This window comes from Phyllobates terribilis, unplaced genomic scaffold, assembly GCF_046119375.1.
Source record: "Phyllobates terribilis strain yellow unplaced genomic scaffold, ASM4611937v1 Scaffold_11__3_contigs__length_659146591, whole genome shotgun sequence".
Taxonomy (NCBI): Eukaryota; Metazoa; Chordata; class Amphibia; order Anura; family Dendrobatidae; genus Phyllobates; species Phyllobates terribilis.
The window spans coordinates 388,827,588-388,849,756 of record NW_027362771.1 but is presented as its reverse complement, the minus strand read 5'-3'; positions in this window follow the sequence as shown (position 1 = coordinate 388,849,756).

The window sequence follows — 22,169 nt, the reverse complement described above, 5'->3', positions numbered from 1 at the left end:
ATGCAGTTATAGTGTATGCAGTGAGTCCAACGGCTGCCAAAATTTGGAAAAACCCTATCAACAATTTAAAGACACATGGACCTTGGCTACAGTAATGAGTATAACATGTTCCCATTAAAAAGGAGTGGGTCTCTCATACTGTATGCCTATGGAGTGAATGCAATGGCTGTCAAAATTTAGAGGAACTCCAATGCTCCTTGCAAGAGATGTACAGTGTGTACGGAAAGTATTCAGACCCTTTTAATTTTTTCGCTCTTTGTTTCATTGCAGCCATTTAGTAAATTCTAAAAAGTTAATTTTCATTCTCATTAATGTACAGTCTGAAAAAAAACAGAAATCTAGAAATTTTTGCAAATTTATTAAAGAAAAACTGAAATGTCACATGGTCATAAGTATTCAGATCCTTTGCTCAGTATTGAGTAGAAGCACCCTTTTTATCTAGTACAGCCATGAGTCTTCTTGGGAATGATGCAACAAGTTTTTTACACCTGGATTTGGGGATCCTCTGCCATTCTTCCTTGCAGATCCTCTCCAGTTCCATCAGGTTGGATGGTGAACATTGGTTGACAGCCATTTTCAGGTCTCTCCAGAGATGCTCAATTGGGTATAGGTCAGGGCTCTGTCTGAGCCAGACAAGAATGGTCACAAAGTTATTATGAAGCCACTCCTTTGTTATTTTAGCTGTGTGCTTAGGGTCATTGTCTTGTTGGAAGGTGAACCTTTTGCCAATTCTGAGGTCCAGATCACTCTGGAAGAGGTTTTCATCCAGTATTTCTCTGTACTAGGCCACATTCATGTTTCCTTCAATTGCAACTAGTCGTCCTATCCCTGCAGCTGAAAAACACCCCCATAGTATGATGCTACCTCCACCATGTTTCACTGTTGAGATTGTATTGGGCAGGTGATGAGCAGTGCCTGGTTTTCTCCACACATACCGCTTAGAATTATCACCAAAAAGATCTATCTTTGTCTCATCAGACCAGAGAATCTTATTTCTCATAGTTTGGGAGTACTTCATGAGTTTTTGAGCAAACTCTATGCGGGCTTTCATATGTCTTGCACTGAGGAGAGGCTTCTGTTAGGCCACTCGGCCATAAAGGCCCGACTGGTGGAGGGCTGCAGTGATAGTTGACTTTGTGGATCTTTCTCCCATCTCCCTACTGCATCTCTGGAGCTTAGCCACAGTGATCTTGGGTTCTTCTTTACCTCTCTCACCAAGGCTCTTCTCCCACGAATGATCAGTTTGGCTGGACGGCCAGGTCTAGGAAGACTACTGGTGGTCCCAAACTTCTTCCATTTAAGGATTATGGAGGACACTGTGCTCTTAGGAACTTTAAGTAATGCAGAAATTCTTTTATAACCTTGGCCAGATCTGTGCCTTGCCACAGTTCTTTATCTGAGCTCCTTGGCAGTTCCTTCTGAGCTCATGATTCTCATTTGGTCAGACATGCACTGTGAGCTGTGAGGTCTTATTTAGACAGGTGTGTGCCTTACCAAATCAAGTCCTATCAGTTTAATTAAACACAGCTGGACTCCAATGAAGGAATAGAACCATCTCAAGGAGGATCACAAGGAAATGGACATCATGTGACTTAAATGAGTGTCTGAGCAAAGGGTCTAAATCAGGGGTCTCAAACTCAGCTGGGTATGTGGGCCGCACACAGAAAAACATTTAATTTGGGGGGCCGCATTATTTGCAGGAAAAAGTGACATTTTTAGTGATACCATTTTTTTTTTCTATACACCTTTTGAACCGGTCCTTATCTTGTAGTAATACCTCATGCTGGTCCCTATCTTTTAGTAATGTGCACCATCCAGATCCCAATATTGTATGTATATCCCCATCCTGGCTCCCATATTGTAGATATGTCCCCATCCAGGTCCTCATCTTGTAGTAATGGCCCCATCCTGGTCCTCATCTTGAAGTAACTTCCCCATCCTGGTCCTATTCTTGTCGCAATGTCCCCCATCCAGGTCCCGATATTGCAGACATGTCCTCCATCCAGGTCTCCATATTGCAGACATATCCCCCATCCAGATCTCCATATTGCAGACATGTCCCCCATCCTGCGCACATGTGCCCATCCAGGTCCACCCCCTCAAAACTGCACAGAGGTGTTTTCCCCCCTCCCATACTGCGCGCAGGTGTCCCCCCCTCCCATACTGCACACAGGTGTCCCCCCTCCCATACTGCACACAGGTTCCCCCTCCCATACCACGCACAGGTCCCCCCACATCTGCGCACAGGTGCCCCCCCCCATACTGCACACAGGTGTCCTCCCATACTGCGCACTGGTTCCCTACCCCCCATACTGTGCACAGGTACCCCCCCAAACTGTGCACAGGTACACCCCCCCATACTGCGCACAGGTACCCCTCATGCTGCGCACAAGTGTTTTCCTCCTCCCCATTCTGTGCACAGGTGCCCCCCCCCTCCCATACTGCGCACAGGTTCCCCCTCCCATACTGTGCACAGGTTCCCCCTCCCATACTGCGCACAGGTCCCCCCCCCATACTGCGCACAGGTTCCCCCCCATACTGCGCACAGGTTCCCCCCCATACTGCGCACAGGTTCCCCCCCATACTGTGCACAGGTTCCCCCCCATACTACGCACAGGTACCCCCCCATACTGCGCACATGTACCCTCCCATACTGCGCACAGGTGTCCCCCCCCATACTGCGCACAGGTCCCCCCAATACTGCGCACAGGTGTTTTTCTCCCCCACATACTGCGCACAGGTGTCCCCCCGCCTCCCATACTGCGCACAGGTCCCCCCCATACTGCGCACAGGTACCCCCCCATACTGCGCACATGTACCCTCCCATACTGCGCACAGGTGTCCCCCCCTCCCATACTGCGCACAGGCGTCCCCCCCATACTCCGCACAGGTGTTTTCCTCCCCCCCATACTGCTCACAGGCCCCCCCCATACTGCGCACAGGTACCCCCCCATACTGCGCACAGGTACCCCCCAATACTGCGCACATGTACCCCCCCATACTGCACACATGTACCCTACCATACTGCGCACAGGTGTCTCCCCCATACTGCGCATAGGTCCCCCCCCATACTGTGCACAGGTGTCCCCCCCTCCCATACTGCGCACAGGCATCCCCCCCATACTCCGCACAGGTGTTCCCCCCCCATACTGCTCACAGGCCCCCCCATACTGCGCACAGGTGTTCTCCCTCCCCCATACTGCGCACAGGTGTCCCCCCCTGCCATACTGTGCACAGGTTCCCCCCATACTGCGCACAGGTTTTTCTCCCCCAATACTGCGCACAGGTGTCCCGTTCTCCCCTCCCATTCTGTGCACAGGTTCCCCCCCATATACTGCGCACAGATTCCCTCCCCCCCATACTGTGCACAGGTACCCCCCCATACTGCGCACAGGTACCCCCCAAACTGCGCACAGGTACCCCCCAATACTGCGCACAGGTACCCCCCCATACTGCGCACAGGTACACCCCCCCATACTGCGCACATGTACCCTCCCATACTGCGCACAGGTGTCCCCCCTCCCATACTGTGCACAGGTCCCCTCCATACTGCGCACAGGTGTTTTTCTCCCCCCCATACAGCGCACAGGTGTCCCCCCGCCTCCCATACTGTCACAGGTCCCCCCCCATACTGCGCACAGGTACCCCCCCATACTGCGCACAGGTGTCCTGTCCCCCCTCCCATACTGTGCACATGTACCCCCCCATACTGCGCACATGTACCCCCCCATGCTGCGCACATTTACCCCCCCATACTGCGCACATGTACCCTCCCATACTGCGCACAGGTGTCCCCCCTCCCATACTGCGCACAGGTGTCCCCCACTTCCATACTGCGCATAGGCCCCCCCCATACTGCGCACAGGTGTTATCCTCCCCCCCATACTGCGCACAGGTGTCCCCCCCATATACTGCGCACAGGTTCCCTCCCCCCCATACTGCGCACAGGTACCCCCCCATACTGCGCACAGACCCCCCCCATACTGCGCACAGGTGTTTCCCCCCATACTGCACACAGGTAATCCCCCCATACTGCACACAGGTACCCCCCCATACTGCTACAGGTGTTCCCCCGCCATACTGTGCACAGGTGTCCCATTCCCCCTCCCATACTGCGCACAGGTTCCCCCCCATTTACTGCACACAGGTTCCCTCCCCCCCATACTGCGCACAGGTACCCCCCCATACTGCACACATGTACTCCCCCATACTGCGCACATGTACCCTCCCATACTGTGCACAGGTGTCCCCCCTCCCATACTGTGCACAGCTCCCCCCCATACTGCGCACAGGTGTTTTTCTCCCCCCCATACTGCGCACAGGTGTCCCCCCGCCTCCCATACTGCGCACAGGTCCCCCCCATACTGCGCACAGGTACCCCCCCATACTGCGCACAGGTGTCCCGTACCCCCCTCCCATACTGCGCACAGGTACCCCCCCATACTGCACACATGTAACCCCCCATACTGCGCACATGTACCCTCCCATACTGCGCACATGTGTCCCCCCCCTCCCATACTGCGCACAGGCGTCCCCCCCATACTCCGCACAGATGTTTTCCTCCCCACCATACTGCACACAGGCCCCCCCCATACTGCGCACAGGTGTTTCCCCCCCATACTGCGCACAGGTGCTCCCCCATACTGCGCACAGGTGTCCCCCCCTGCCATACTGCGCACAGGTTCCCCCCCATACTGCGCACAGGTGTTTCTCCCCCAATACTGCGCACAGGTGTCCCGTTCCCCCTCCCATTCTGCGCACAGGTTCCCCCCCATATACTGCGCACAGGTTCCCTCCCCCCATACTGCGTACAGGTTCCCCCTCCCATACTGTGCACAGGTTCCCCCTCCCATACTGCGCACAGGTTCCCCCCCATACTGCGCACAGGTTCCCCCCCATACTGCGCACAGGTTCCCCCCCATACTGCGCACAGGTTCCCCCCCATACTGTGCACAGGTTCCCCCCCATACTACGCACAGGTACCCCCCATACTGCGCACATGTACCCTCCCATACTGCGCACAGGTGTCCCCCCCCATACTGCGCACAGGTCCACCCCATAATGCGCACAGGTGTTTTTCTCCCCCACATACTGCGCACAGGTGTCCCCCCGCCTCCCATACTGCGCACAGGTGTCCCCCCTCCCATACTGTGCACAGCTCCCCCCCATACTTCGCACAGGTGTTTTTCTCCCCCCCATACTGCGCACAGGTGTCCCCCCGCCTCCCATACTGCGCACAGGTCCCCCCCATACTGCGCACAGGTACCCCCCCATACTGCGCACAGGTGTCCCGTCCCCCCTCCCATACTGCGCACATGTACCCCCCATACTGCGCACATGTATCCCCCCATACTGCGCAAATGTACCCCCCATACTGCGCACATGTACCCTCCCATACTGCGCACAGGTGTCCCCCCTCCCATTCTGCGCACAGGTGTCCCCCACTTCCATACTGCGCACAGGCCCCCCCCATACTTCGCACAGGTGTTTTCCTCCCCCCCATACTGCGCACAGGTGTCCGCCCATACTGCGCACAGGTCCCCCCCCATACTGCGCACAGGTGTTTCCCCCCCCATACTGCGCACAGGTGTCCCCCCCGTATACTGCGCACAGGTTCCCTCCCCCCTATACTGCGCACAGGTACCCCCCCATACTGCGCACAGGTCCCCCCCCCATTCTGAGCACAGGTGTTTCCCCCCATACCGCGCACAGGTACCCCCCCATACTGCTACAGGTGTTCCCCCCCATACTGTGCACAGGTGTCCCGTTCCCCCTCCCATACTGCACACAGGTTCCCCCCCATATACTGCACACAGGTTCCCTCCCCCCCATACTGCGCACAGGTACCCCCCATACTGTGCACAGGTACCCCCCCATACTGTGCACAGGTACACCCCTCCATACTGCGCACAGGTACACCCCCCCATACTGCGCACACGTCCCCCCCCCATACTGCGCACAGGTGTTTTTCTCCCCCCCATAATGTGTACAGGTATCCCCCCGCCTCCCATACTGCGCACAGGTTCCCCCCATACTGCGCACAGGTACCCCCCCGTACTGCGCACAGGTGTCCCGTACCCCCCTCCCATACTGCGCACAGGTACCCCCCCATACTGCACACATGTAACCCCCCATACTGCGCACATGTACCCTCCCATACTGCGCACATGTGTCCCCCCCCCTCCCATACTGCGCACAGGCGTCCCCCCATACTCCGCAAAGATGTTTTCCTCCCCACCATACTGCACACAAGCCCCCCCCATACTGCGCACAGGTGTTTCCCCCCCATACTGCGCACAGGTGCTCCCCCATACTGCGCACAGGTGTCCACCCCTGCCATACTGCGCACAGTTTCCCCCCCATACTGCGCACAGGTGTTTCTCCCCCAATACTGCGCACAGGTGTCCCGTTCCCCCTCCCATTCTGCGCACAGGTTCCCCCCCATATACTGCGCACAGGTTCCCTCCCCCCATACTGCGCACAGGTTCCCCCTCCCATACTGTGCACAGGTTCCCCCTCCCATACTGCGCACAGGTTCCCCCCCCATACTGCGCACAGGTTCCCCCCCATACTGCGCACAGGTTCCCCCCCATACTGCGCACAGGTTCCCCCCCATACTACGCACAGGTACCCCCCCATACTGCGCACATGTACCCTCCCATACTGCGCACAGGTGTCCCCCCCCATACTGCGCACAGGTCCACCCCATACTGCGCACAGGTGTTTTTCTCCCCCACATACTGCGCACAGGTGTCCCCCCGCCTCCCATACTGCGCACAGGTCCCCCCCCATACTGCGCACAGGTACCCCCCCATACTGCGCACATGTACCCTCCCATACTGCGCACAGGTGTCCCCCCCTCGCATACTGCGCACAGGCGTCCCCCCCATACTCCGCACAGGTGTTTTCCTCCCCCCCATACTGCTCACAGGCCCCCCCCATACTGCGCACAGGTACCCCCCCATACTGCGCACAGGTACCCCCCAATACTGCGCACATGTACCCCCCCATACTGCGCACATGTACCCTCCCATACTGCGCACAGGTGTCCCCCCCATACTGTGCATAGGTCCCCCCCATACTGCGCACAGGTGTTCCCCCCCCATACTACGCACAGGTGTCCCCCCGCCTCCCATACTGCGCACAGGTCTCCCCCCATACTGCGCACAGGTACCCCCCCATACTGCGCACATGTACTCTCCCATACTGTGCACAGGAGTCCCCCCCTCCCATACTGCGCACAGGCATCCCCCCCCATACTCCGCACAGGTGTTCCCCCCCCCATACTGCTCACAGGCCCCCCCCATACTGCGCACAGGTGTTCCCCCTCCCCCATACTGCGCACAGGTGTCCCCCCCTGCCATACTGTGCACAGGTTCCCCCCATACTGCGCACAGGTTTTTCTCCCCCAATACTGCGCACAGGTGTCCCGTTCTCCCCTCCCATTCTGTGCACAGGTTCCCCCCCATATACTGCGCACAGATTCCCTCCCCCCATACTGTGCACAGGTACCCCCCCATACTGCGCACAGGTACCCCCCAAACTGCGCACAGGTACCCCCCAATACTGCGCACAGGTACCCCCCCATACTGTGCACAGGTACACCCCCCCATACTGCGCACATGTACCCTCCCATACTGCGCACAGGTGTCCCCCCTCCCATACTGTGCACAGGTCCCCTCCATACTGCGCACAGGTGTTTTTCTCCCCCCCATACTGCGCACAGGTGTCCCCCCGCCTCCCATACTGCGCACAGGTCCCCCCCCATACTGCGCACAGGTACCCCCCCATACTGCGCACAGGTGTCCTGTCCCCCCTCCCATACTGTGCACATGTACCCCCCCATGCTGCGCACATTTACCCCCCCATACTGCGCACATGTACCCTCCCATACTGCGCACAGGTGTCCCCCCTCCCATACTGCGCACAGGTGTCCCCCACTTCCATACTGCGCATAGGCCCCCCCCATACTGCGCACAGGTGTTTTCCTCCCCCACATACTGCGCACAGGTGTCCCCCCCATATACTGCGCACAGGTTCCCTCCCCCCCATACTGCGCACAGGTACCCCCCCATACTGCGCACAGATCCCCCCTTACTGCGCACAGGTGTTTCCCACCATACTGCACACAGGTAATCCCCCCATACTGCACACAGGTACCCCCCCATACTGCTACAGGTGTTCCCCCGCCATACTGTGCACAGGTGTCCCATTCCCCCTCCCATACTGCGCACAGGTTCCCCCCATTTACTGCACACAGGTTCCCTCCCCCCCATACTGCGCACAGGTACCCCCCCATACTGCACACATGTACCCCCCCATACTGCGCACATGTACCCTCCCATACTGCGCACAGGTGTCCCCCCTCCCATACTGTGCACAGGTCCCCCCCATACTGCGCACAGGTGTTTTTCTCCCCCCCATACTGCGCACAGGTGTCCCCCCGCCTCCCATACTGCGCACAGGTCCCCCCCATACTGCGCACAGGTACCCCCCCATACTGCGCACAGGTGTCCCGTCCCCCCTCCCATACTGCGCACATGTACCCCCCATACTGCGCACATGTATCCCCCCATACTGCGCACATGTATCCCCCATACTGCGCACATGTACCCTCCCATACTGCGCACAGGTGTCCCCCCTCCCATTCTGCGCACAGGTGTCCCCCACTTCCATACTGCGAACAGGCCCCCCCCATACTTCGCACAGGTGTTTTCCTCCCCCCCATACTGCGCACAGGTGTCCGCCCATACTGCGCACAGGTCCCCCCCCATACTGCGCACAGGTGTTTCCCCCCCCATACTGCGCACAGGTGTCCCCCCCGTATACTGCGCACAGGTTCCCTCCCCCCTATACTGCGCACAGGTACCCCCCCATACTGCGCACAGGTCCCCCCCCATACTGAGCACAGGTGTTTCCCCCCATACTGTGCACAGGTACCCCCCCATACTGCTACAGGTGTTCCCCCCCATACTGTGCACAGGTGTCCCGTTCCCCCTCCCATACTGCACACAGGTTCCACCCCATATACTGCACACAGGTTCCCTCCCCCCCATACTGCGCACAGGTACCCCCCATACTGTGCACAGGTACCCCCCCATACTGTGCACAGGTACACCCCTCCATACTGCGCACAGGTACACCCCCCCATACTGCGCACACGTCCCCCCCATACTGCGCACAGGTGTTTTTCTCCCCCCCATAATGTGCACAGGTATCCCCCCGCCTCCCATACTGCGCACAGGTTCCCCCCATACTGCGCACAGGTACCCCCCCGTACTGCGCACAGGTGTCCCGTACCCCCCTCCCATACTGCGCACAGGTACCCCCCCATACTGCACACATGTAACCCCCCATACTGCGCACATGTACCCTCCCATACTGCGCACATGTGTCCCCCCCATACTCCGCACAGATGTTTTCCTCCCCCCCATACTGCACACAGGCCCCCCCCATACTGCGCACAGGTGTTTCCCCCCCCATACTGCGCACAGTTGCTCCCCCATACTGCGCACAGGTGTCCCCCCCTGCCATACTGCGCACAGGTTCCCCCCCATACTGCGCACAGGTGTTTCTCCCCCAATACTGCGCACAGGTGTCCCGTTCCCCCTCCCATTCTGCGCACAGGTTCCCCCCCATATACTGCGCACAGGTTCCCTCCCCCCATACTGCGCACAGGTACCCCCCCATACTTCGCAAAGGTTCCCCCCCAAATTGCGCACAGGTACCCCCCCATACCTGTTTTCCTCCCCCCCATACTGCGCACAGGTGTTTCCCCCCCCCATACTGCGCAAAGTTGTTCCCCCAGCCCATACTGCGCACAGGTGTTCCCCCCCATACTGCGCACAGGTGTTCCCCCCCCATACTGCGCACAGGTTCCCCCCCCCATACTGCGCACATGTTCCCTGTGCTGTATTTTACATAGACATGACACATAAAAAAAAAAGATTCTTCTCACCTCTCCTCCGTTCCCTCGGTGTCCTTTCTGCACCTGTGGCTCGCAGACACCGTAGAACCCTTGATGATCGCGGCCCCGTCCAGCAGCGCCGACATCAGTGCTGTAGTGCAGTGTATTGCCGCGCATAGACCAGCTCTCTGCACAGCAATACCAATGCCACCCGCCGGCCTATCAGAGGCCAGCAGCTGACATCTGCGTCCTAGCGCAGCGGCATATGACGTCACTGCCATGCACAGATGTCAGCTGCTGGCTAGTGTTGAGCCACCCCCGTAGTGTTCGAGTTCGGTTCGGTTCGTCGAACACCCTTGTGTTCGCCGAACTGTTCGTCGAACTGTTCGTCGAACTGTTCGTCGAACGCCTTCGAACACCATTAAAACCAATGGCAGGCAAACAAAAACACATAGAAACACATAGAAAACACCTTCAAAGGTGTCCAAAAGCTGACAAACTGCTCAGAAGACATAACTAACACATGGAAAAGTGACAAGTACATATAGTCATGCAAAAAGAAAAGAGGTGGAGGAGTAAAAGGAGGGGGAGACACAGATATAGGCATGTCATGCCCTTCTAAAATCCAAAAAGTGAGAAGCCGACACGGCCAGTCCGTTCCTGCCCGTGCCACCTCCGTTTGTGCCAGAGCCGCGGTGGACCCTGACGGCCAGCCCCCCTCTCCCAATACTGGTGCCTGTCCGCTGGTGGGTCGAGCGAGCCCCCCTGTGGTGGAGGCAGCTCTAAGCTTTTTAATTTAAATTGTCTCTCTAATTTGAATGAAAACAATTTAAATCCTTTTACAAGGATCTATTGAAGGGCAAGTCTCATGCCAGCAGCCGCGTAATTCCAGCTCCAGTAGCGTCCACTAAAGCTGCTGCAGTTAAAAAGCTTTTATAAGGATCGAGCTCGGCTGTCCACCGCAAGGCGTCCTACCGCCAGTCCCAGCCCCTATGCCTTGGGGTGCCTCCTGATGCTCTTCACTGAGTATCTCCTGGTCCCGAAGCATTTCCTTTGAAAAAATTAAGTGTCCAAACTACAGGTGGTGTAGCTTGCTTAACATCCGGGATAATCCGCTGACTAGCAGACACTGCTACTAGGCACAAAGTATTTCCTGGGCAAGATGCAGTTAAAAATTTGTAATTAGATACTCTCGTTGGATGCTGAGAAAGCATTCCATAGAGTCTCCTGGCACGCCATATATTATTCTCTTAAAAAGCTTGGGTTAGGTGTCTAGGGGACCCTTTTATAGCCAAAATCACGGCCCTGTATCGCAATGCGTCACCTAGGCTGAAGATAAATGGAACTGTAGCACCCTGAGGGCTCGGTTGCTGCAGAGGTATTGCACCTCACCCAGAGGTGTGATATCTCACTCTCAGGTAAGGATGGAGTGTGGATCATGACCCCGACACCTGCATGCATTACACCACATTGCAGTGGGGCAGGGCGACCAATATGCCCCTGAGATGGGCACGACAGTCCCTGTCCCTGGCTGGAGTGGGGGGAGGGAACACTGAGGAAGGGGAACCCTGTAGTGCAGGAACAGGGAGGAAGCAGTTCCTGGGTGCATTGAGAAGGGAGTATAAAAGGTGGGCACCATCTTAGTTCAGTGCAGGGAAGTCTGAGCAGAAGTGACAGGGAGCAGGGGCTCTGCATGAGCTCTGCTCCAGAGGCGGGCCTAGTAACAGAGGCCCAGGCCTGGAAGAGGGAGAAGGAAGGAAGAGGAGCGGAGAAGGCTCCAGGAAGGAGGAACAAAGGGATCCCAGGGGTGCAGACGGGCGAGTCGGCACCGCACGCCCGAATCCACCTGCGTGGAGGGGTCAGGCCAAATGGGGAGACCGATCCCCGAAACTAATGGAGGCGGGAAATGACCCTCAGCTAGAAACCGGAGGCTGTGACATTTTATGTGGCGCAGCCCCTCGCTACACCCGCTAGGAGGGCAGCACTTAGGGTCAGGGAAACTGGCGCCAAGTTTACCAAGAGGAGGCCCGAGGCAGCTGGACAGAAGGGTTGGTAAGAAAGGCCAGACAAAGGACACACAAAGGGGGTCCTGTGAAGCGCTCCAAAGTTATCTGGGAGTTGTCTGAGCCCCTCACCTGGTGAGCACAGTGCGACGTGGGCAGCCGTTACCTGCAGAAGTGGTCTGGATAATAAGAACTGTGAGTAAAGGCCCTGGACTGCATCACTCCGTGTCGTTACTGCTGCTGCCCTGCACCATCACCCCCATCCTCCGCATACACTGCCCTGAGGCTTATACTACGCTCTGCTGCACCCACAACACCAGCCTCAGCAGTCTACCCTGCAGCGGCGGTTCACTCTGACCGCAATCCACGGGTGGCGTAGTCGGACATTTAAACATCTAAACCACATAAATAGTTCCGCCACTGGTTTGACCGCCCTGAGCCACGGAACCGGGTCGCCGCCACGGAGACTTCAACCACCAGCATCCACCAAAAAGGGTCCGGCTCCGGGTGTCCCAAGGCCCAGGGGACGCGTCAGAACATTTTCATCACCTTTCATAATCACCAATGGGACAAGGCAGGGATGTCCTCTGTCCCCTCTCTTATACATCCTAGTGACGGAGCACCTGCTCTCATCAATTCGCCATAACCCCAATATTAGGTGGATTGAGGTGGGAGGCTCCGAGTACAAGTGCTCTGCATTTGCTGATGATGTCCTAGTATATATCACACAATCACATATATCCATCCCTGCTGTTATGACTGAAATAGATCACTTTGTTACATGGTCAAATTTTAAAATCAATGCAGCGAAATCTGAGGCCCTCGATGTCTCCCTCCCCAAATCCATACAGGATTCCATCCAGTATAACTTTCCCTTTGCCTGGCCCTCACAGGGTATCAAATACTTAGGAATTCCTATTCATAGAGACCTCTGCCGTCTATGTTATTTTAATTTTGGGCCCTTTATTGAACAACTCCATACAGACCACGGTTGGCAACTTAGAACTGTAAGATTCACTACGTGAACCACTGGTGTTTTGTGGAAAAGCACATGTACACTGTGTTCCAAATTATTATGCAAAAAGTGTTTAGGAGTGATAAGGGAAGAATTTGTTTGTTTGTCAGTTAAACTCATTGATGGTGATGTGTGTCAGGGCTCTTTATATCACTGTAAGCACTTGCAGACACCTGTGCTAATAAGTTTGGCAGGTGTGTCCAATGAAAGGCAAGACTACTTAAGAAGGCTGTCCCACATTATTAAGCAGCCTACATTTTCTGCCAAAATGGGAAAGAAAAAGGATGTGTCGGCTGCTGAGAAGCAACAAATTGTGGAGTGTTTAGGTCAAGGCATGACTACAATCAACATTGCCAAGACACTTCATCCTGATCATCGCACAATCAAGAAATATGTATCTGATTCACAGTACACACGTGTGCGTGCTGATAAGGTAAAATTGAGGACTCTTTCCTACAGGCAATTACGTCAGGTTGAAAGAGCAGCGGCAAAAAAGCCTTGTCATAGCAGCAGACAAGTTTTTGAAGCTGCTGGTGCCTCCAACGTCCCCAGAAGAAGAAGATGCAGAGTCCTTCAGAGGTTTGCAGCTGTGCGTAAGCCATCCTGTCGACCTTCTCTATCCACTGCACACAAGTAGAATCAGCTCCAGTAGGCCAAACAATACATGAAGACTGACTTCAAAACTGTTTTGTTCACCGATGAGTGCCGTGCAACGCTCGATGGTCCAGATGGATGGAGTGGAGGATGGCTGGTTGATGGACACCCCACGCAAACACGGCTACAGCACCAACAAGGAGGAGGTGGAGTAATGTTTTGGGCTGGAATCATGGGGAGAGAGATTGTCGGCCCCTTTAGGATCCCTGAAGGGGTAAAGATGAACTCCAAAATGTATGTGGAGTTTCTCAAACAGCACTTCCTTCCATGGTTCAAGAAGAAGAACCGTGTATTCCACAGCAAGATCATTTTCATGCATGATAATGCACCGTCTCATGCTGCACATAACACATCTGCATCTCTGGCTGATATGGGCATAAAAGAGGACAAACTTATGGTGTGACCTTCATGCTCCACTGACCTCAACCCCATTCAGAACCTCTGGAGCATCATCAAAAGGAGTGTCTATGATGGCGGGAGGCAGTTCACATCTAAGCAACAGCTCTGGGAGGGTATTCTGTCCTCATGCAAAACAATTGAAGCAGAAACCATCCAAAATCTGACAAATTCAATGGACGAGACAGTTCAGAAGAGTGTGGCAACCCACTAGTCAGGATTACTTCGAATTCTGACAATCTGAGGGTCATGTTGCAAGTAGTGCATCAAGAAGGCACTCATGTGTCTTGCGCATCTAGGAGACCCAAAATTATTTTCCGGCCTAGATGCAGCTAAAAATTATTATTAATTTGAAAGCTGGTGGAGCTTAGTATAGATGGCCTAATAGAATCAGTACTGCACACTGCTACAAAGCCCAAATTATTTTCCAGCCAAGATACAGAAAAACATGATTAGTAATTTTAAATCTGGTGGAGCTTAGTATAGGTGGCCTAATAGAATCAGTACTGCACACTGCTACAAAGCCCAAATTATTTTCCAGCCAAGATACAGATAAACATGATTAGTAATTTTAAAGCTTAAAACCGTTGGTGAGGTGATTTGAACAAATCATCAAGCTTTTACTCTACCCAGGATGACACATGGGTAGAAAAGTAGTTTCGGATCCATGATTTGTTCATCTTTATGAATGTGAGTCTGTCTACATTATCAGTGGAAAGCCGCGTGCGCTTATCTGTCAGCACACCACCAGCAGCGCTGAACACACGTTCAGACAGAACGCTGGCTGCGGGGCATGACAAGATCTCCAAGGCGTAAGTGGCGAGCTCCGGCCATTTATCCAGATTGGAAGCCCAAAAAGAACAAGGGTCTAGTGACACAGTCATGGCTTCAATGTTTACTTGGAGATACTCCTGTACCATCGTCTCTAGGCGTTGACTATGTGTCAGACTTCTTGTCTCCTGTGGCCTTGCAAAGGATGGGCTAAAAAAGTGGTGAAATGATTCCACAAAATTGATGTTGCCAGCAGATACTGTGTTTCTGTTACGGTTTGAGTGCTGAACACTCGACGGTCCCACGGTTGGCAAGTTGGAACTGTGAGATTCACTACGTGCACCACTGTTGTTTTGTGGAAAAGCACGTGTAAGATTCTGCAACAGTCTCTGCTGATACTCCTGCATGCGTGCATCCCTTTCTATGGCAGGAATAATTTCTGCAAATTTACTTTTGTACCAGGGATCTAACAGTGTGGCAACCCAGTAGTCAGGATTATTTCTAATTCTCACAATTCGAGGGTCATGTTGCAGGTAGTGCAGCAAGAAGGCACTCATGTGTGTTGCGCATCCAGGAGCACCAAGTCCCTGTTGTGTTGGTGGCGAGGTAACAATCATGCTTCCTTCCTCTGTCCTCTCCCCGCAACCTCGCACAACAGAAATGTGATCAAGGTCTCCCTCATCTGATGAGTCTTCCATCAGTTCATCCTCCACTTCTTCCTGGGCTCCTGCACCTTCCTCACTAGCTTGGCTGCTACCATGCGCCCTGGTAAAACCATCTCCCCCACCCTCACATGCCTGCCGCCTTGGTGCTGCCGACCGTCTGGACCTTGCAGATGTTAGCCCTTCCGCATACAACTCCTCCTCCTCTACTTCCTCCACCTCCTCTTGTGCCACCACCTGACTCCGAATTCTGTTTAATATGTGCTCCAGCATGTAAAACACCGGAATAGTCATTCTGATTATGGCATCGTCAGCACTAAACATCTTCGTCGCCATTTCAAAACTGTGCAGAAGGGTGCATAGGTCCCTGATCTGATACCACTCCTCCAGCGTGATTTGCCCCACCTCTGGATCCCGTTGGCCCAGGCTATACGTCAGAACATATTGCACCAGGGCTTGTCGGTGCTGCCACAGTCGCTGCAACATGTGCAGAGTTGAATTCTACCGGGTAGGCACATCGCATTTTAGCCGGTGAAGTGGCAGGCCCAACGACTTCTGTAGAGATGTAAGTCGCTGAGCTGCGGGATGCGAACGGCGGAAGTGAGCACACAGTCACCGTGCCCTCTGCAGAAGGCCATCTAGTCCGGGATAGTGGGCTAAAAATTGCTGGACAACCAGGTTCAACACGTGAGCCATACAAGGCACGTGTGTGACATTGCCCCGGCGAGGGGCCGCACCCAGGTTTGCAGCATTGTCGCACACGGCCTTCCCTGGTTTCAGGGCCAGTGGAGACAACCATTCATGAAATTGATTCTCCAGAGCTGACCACAACTCCTCAGCTGTGTGACTCACATTTCCCAGACATTTCAGAGTAAAAACCGCCTGATAACGTTGAGCCCTACTGCCAGCATAGTAAGGAGGTGTGCAGGATCCCTTCTGCGCAGTTAGAAACCTTGTGGCATGACCAGACAGGCTTTGGGTGCAGGTGGAGGACCGAGAGGAGGTTGAGGAGGCAGAAGCAGTGGAGGAACTTTGACATAAAGAGGATTGACGCACAACTCGTGGGGACGGCAAGACTTGGACAGCAGCCCCTTGTCCTGCTGTCACCATAGTTACCCAGTGGCCAGTCAGCGACATGTAACGCCCCTGTCCATGCCTACTCGTCCAAGTGTCTGTGGTGAAATGCACCCTGTCACACACAGAGTTTCTCAAAGAAGCGGTGATGTTGTGTGCGACATGCTGGAGGAGCGCAGGCACACCTTTCTTTGAGAAGTAGTGCCGACTGGGCATCTGGTACTGGGGCACTGCGACGGACATAAGGTCTTGAAAATCCTCTGTGTCCACCAGGTGGAAAGGCAGCATTTCTGTAGCCAAGAGCTTGCAGATGGTGAAATTCAACCTCTTAGCTTTCTCATGGCTAGGAGGAAATGGTCTTTTACTTGTCCACATCTGAGGGACTGAGGGCTGGCTGTTGTGCTTAGACGGGGTTGATAAGGGTGTCCCCGGCAAACTGCCGGTCTGTGAGGAAGATGCAGGCGGACATGTTAGGTTACCTTGATCCAAAGGTGGTGCTATCGATGTCGGACAGCGCTCAACACCATCTGGTGTTACCACCTCCAAAGAAAATGATGACCTGCCAATCACGCTGGCTGTTGCGGGAAAAGAGGTGGCAGGTCTGCATCCCAAAACAGGTGTGACTGCTGTCCCCCCAGTCACAGAGGATGAAGAGGCCGCAGATGCACAAGATGGGGCAGACGGTGGTTGGCCCGGCAGGCTAGGCCACATTGTAGCACAGTGAGCTTCCCACTGCAACTTATGCTTCATGTCCATGTGCCGGTTCATGCATGAAGTACTCAAACTATGTATTTTTTTGCCTCTACTTGGCTTTTGTTGACAAATGTTACAGATAACACGAGTTGGGTCATCTTTATCGATCTGAAAAAATGCCCAGGCAATGCAAGGCTTAGCACCCATGCGACCTGAAGAGCCATCACGACTTGTGGTCAGAGGCAGAGTTGTGTTTGAGGATGCAGTTGTTGACGTGCTTCCAGTACTACGTCTCTGTCCAGGAAGGCGCAACCTGACCTCATCGTCTCTAGCATCCTCCTCCACCTCCTCTGCTGACCTCATCTCTTGGCTGACTGTGGGTTCACAGTAAGTGGGATCTCCAACCTCATCATCATCACCCTGTGTGCTATCACACCCGTCGTCCTCAGAGCCAACCTGTTCCTGCCCTGACAAAAAACTAAAGTTGTCACTCCAATCAGGTATTTGAGTCTCTTCATCGTCTTCCTCATTGTTTCCACCAACAGGAGTTACAGTTTGGGAATGAGGGTCTACATTATGGTCAGAACCTTCTGCGTCTGGTCCTGGATCCAACTCATAAAGATTCTGGGCATCAGTGCAGATCATTTCCTCGCCTGGATTCACAGAAGCGCTGGAGCCAACCTCTGATTTCCAGGCTATACTATGAGTAAACAGCTCTGCAGACTAAACCATCTGTTCTACCTCATACTCAGACGGGCAGCTGGAGATTTGGGAGCTGTGAGGAAGCAAGTGCGATTGGGGTGACACCTCTGAGGACTGGAGTATTTGTGATGTTGAAGTTGATGTGGAGGAGAGCCCACTTAAAGGAGCACTTGATATCCGTTGAAGCACCTGCTGTTTTTGTGCCTCATCTTGAATTTGTAGCGATTGGCGTGGCTGTAAGAAAGGGATCTTATCACATTGTCTGCTAAAAGAAATAGACATTTTAGTTTTGCTGGAAGATGGTCTTTCTTCTGCAGATGTTACTGTTGCTTTAACACCTACTCCACGGACACAACCTTTTATCCCCTTCCCAACACACCTATTCCCCTTTCCACCAGCAGCAGGCCTTTTTCCACTCATTTTGGTGGTTAACTAATTCACAACTCTGGAGTTGTTTGCACAAAAAAACAATGGATGGGAACCGAGCAGAGCTGAGTGGCCAAACTGTGGTATTAGGCCAAAACTATTGTCTGGGTTAGATGCAGAAAAAAATTATATCCAATTTGCAACCTGATGGAGGTCAGTATAGATGGACTAATAGAACAAGTCCCACACACTGCTAGAAGGCCAAATATTTTTTCAGAGCTAGATGCAGAAAAAAATTATATTCAATTTGCAACCTGATGGAGGTCAGTATAGATTGACTAATAGAACAAGTCCCACACACTGCTAGAAGGCCAAATATTTTTTCAGAGCTAAATGCAGAAAAAAATTATATTCAGTTTGCAACCTGATGGAGGTCACTATAGATGGACTAATAGAACAAGTCCCACACACTGCTAGAAGCCCAAATATTTTTTTTCCAAGGTAGATGCAGAAAAAATTATATTCAGTTTGCAACCTGATGGAGGTCAGTATAGATGGACTAATAGAACAAGTCCCACACACTACTAGAAGGCCAAATATTTTTTCAGAGCTAGATGCAGAAAAAAATTATATTCAATTTGCAACCTGATGGAGGTCAGTATAGATGGACTAATAGAACAAGTCCCACACACTGCTAGAAGGCCAAATATTTTTTCAGAGCTAGATGCAGAAAAAAATTATATTCAATTTGCAACCTGATGGAGGTCAGTATAGATGGACTAATAGAACAAGTCCCACACACTGCAAGAAGGCCAAATATTTTTTCAGAGATAGATGCAGAAAAAAATTATATTCAATTTGCAACCTGATGGAGGTCAGTATAGATGGACTAATAGAACAAGTCCCACACACTGCTAGAAGGCCAAATATTTTTTTTTTCCAAGGTAGATGCAGAAAAAAAATATATTCAGTTTGCAACCTGATGGAGGTCAGTATAGATGGACTAATAGAACAAATCCCACACACTACTAGAAGGCCAAATATTTTTTCAGAGCTAGATGCAGAAAAAAATTATATTCAATTTGCAACCTGATGGAGGTCAGTATAGATGGACTAATAGAACAAGTCCCACACACTCCTAGAAGGCCAAATATTTTTTCAGAGCTAGATGCAGAAAAAAATTATATTCAATTTGCAACCTGATGGAGGTCAGTATAGATGGAGTAATAGAACAAGTCCCACACACAGCTAGAAGCCCAAATATTTTTTCAGAGGTAGATGCAGAAAAAAATTATATTCAGTTTGCAACCTGATGGAGGTCAGTATAGATGGACTTATAGAACAAGTCCCACACACAGCTAGAAGTCCAAATATTTTTTCAGGGCTAGATGCAGAAAAAAATTATATTCAATTTGCAACCTGATGGAGGTCAGTATAGATGGACTAATAGAACAAGTCCCACACAGAGCTAGAAGCCCAAATATTTTTTCAGAGGTAGATGCAGAAAAAAATTATATTCAGTTTGCAACCTGATGGAGGTCAGTATAGATGGACTTATAGAACAAGTCCCACACACAGCTAGAAGTCCAAATATTTTTTCAGGGCTAGATGCAGAAAAAAATTATATTCAATTTGCAACCTGATGGAGGTCAGTATAGATGGACTAATAGAACAAGTCCCACACACAGCTAGAAGCCCAAATATTTTTTCAGGGCTAGATGCAGAAAAAAATTATATTCAATTTGCAACCTGATGGAGGTCAGTATAGATGGACTAATAGAACAAGTCCCCACACTGCTAGAAGGCCAAATATTTTTTCAGAGCTAGATGCAGAAAAAAATTATATTCAATTTGCAACCTGATGGAGGTCTGTATAGATGGACTAATAGAACAAGTCCCACACACTGCTAGAAGGCCAAATATTTTTTTAGAGCTAGATGCAGAAACAAATTATATTCAGTTTGCAACCTGATGGAGGTCAGTATAGATGGACTAATAGAACAAGTCCCACACACTGCTAGAAGCCCAAATATTTTTTCAGAGGTAGATGCAGAAAAAAATTATATTCAGTTTGCAACCTGATGGAGGTCAGTATAGATGGACTAATAGAATAAGTCCCACACACTGCTAGATTGCCAAATATTTTTTGAGAGCTAGATGCAGAAAAAAATTATATTCAATTTGCAACCTGATGGAGGTCAGTATAGATGGACTAATAGAACAAGTTCCACACACTGCTAGAAGGCCAAATATTTTTTCAGAGCTAGATGCAGAAAAAAATTATATTCAATTTGCAACCTGATGGAGGTCAGTATAGATGGACTAATAGAACAAGTCCCACACACTGCTAGAAGCCCAAATATTTTTTCAGAGGTAGATGCAGAAAAAAATTATATTCAGTTTGCAACCTGATGGAGGTCAGTATAGATGGACTAATAGAACAAGTCCCACACACTGCTAGAAGGCCAAATATTTTTTCAGAGCTAGATGCAGATAAAAATTATTTTGAATTTGCAACCTGATGGAGGTCAGTATAGATAGACTAATAGAACAAGTCCCACACACTGCTAGAAGCCCAAATATTTTTTCAGAGCTAGATGCAGAAAAAAATTATATTCAATTTGCAATGTGATGGAGATCAGTATAGATGGACTAATAGAACAAGTCCCACACACAGCTAGAAGCCCAAATATTTTTTCAGAGGTAGATGCAGAAAAAAATTATATTCAGTTTGCAACCTGATGGAGGTCAGTATAGATGGACTAATAGAACAAGTCCCACACACAGCTAGAAGGCCAAATATTTTTTCAGAGCTAGATGCAGAAAAAAATTATATTCAATTTGCAACCTGATGGAGGTCAGTATAGATGGACTAATAGAATGATGCTATGCCCAAAAGGTTTTACCTCACTAGGTGCAGTAAAAAAATTGGTATTCTATTCACAGGTGGTGTAGCTTGCAACACAGATAGGCTACTCCACTGACTAACACACTCTGTAATAGGCCAAAAAGGATTAGCTTTGCTAGATTTAGCCAAATGCTGTGAAAAAAACTTGCACAGCACTGGCACAGACCTGCCTGGCAAAAACTGATAGGAACTGATGTAACTTAGTCCTGAAAAGGACTGCAATTACAATTAGTCTTTACTCCCACAACCTATCTATTTAAGAGCACAGACCTGCCTTATAAAAGTCATAGGAAATGCTGTTATCTAGTCCTTAAAAGGACTGCAATCACAACTATTGCCTACTCCCAAGCTATCTGTAGATTTGTGCGAAAATTGGCTTGAAATTAACAAGCAACAGCGGTGCCGTCTAACACGCAGCTGCAGCAGTGAGAAAATGGTGGCGACGGGGAAATGGCTGGGTATTATAGGGCAAGGACATGTGACATACACTGCCAATGACACATGCCCTTGCTTGTGTGAAAAAAAGCACTTCGCTCCGTGTGTGCGCTGCTGATAGGCTGACAGATTGCACCTCCCCACTGTAAATGCGGGAAAGAGAAAAAAAAAATGGAGATCTTCATTATTCCTGCAGAGATCCATCCCCTGCCCCTCGCCCCGCCCCGCTGTACACTCAAACTGCGTATTAACATTAATTTTCATCATTACTGAGAAAAAATCCAGTTATGATTTTGGTGCACGAACAGTTATCGAACATAACCTCGAACAGCCAAATTTTTTTCAAATCGTTCGTGTTCGCCGAACGGCTCGAACACCGCCCAAAACAGCTCGAATTTGAGATTGGCGAACAGTTCGAGTCGAACAACGCTCATCTCTACTGCTGGCCTCTGATAGGCCGGCGGCTGGCATTGGTATTGCTGTGCAGAGAGCCGGTCTATGCGCAGCAATACACTGCACTACAGCACTGATGTTGGCGGCTGCTGGAGCGAGCGGCGATCGTTGCGGGGTCTATGTGCCTGCG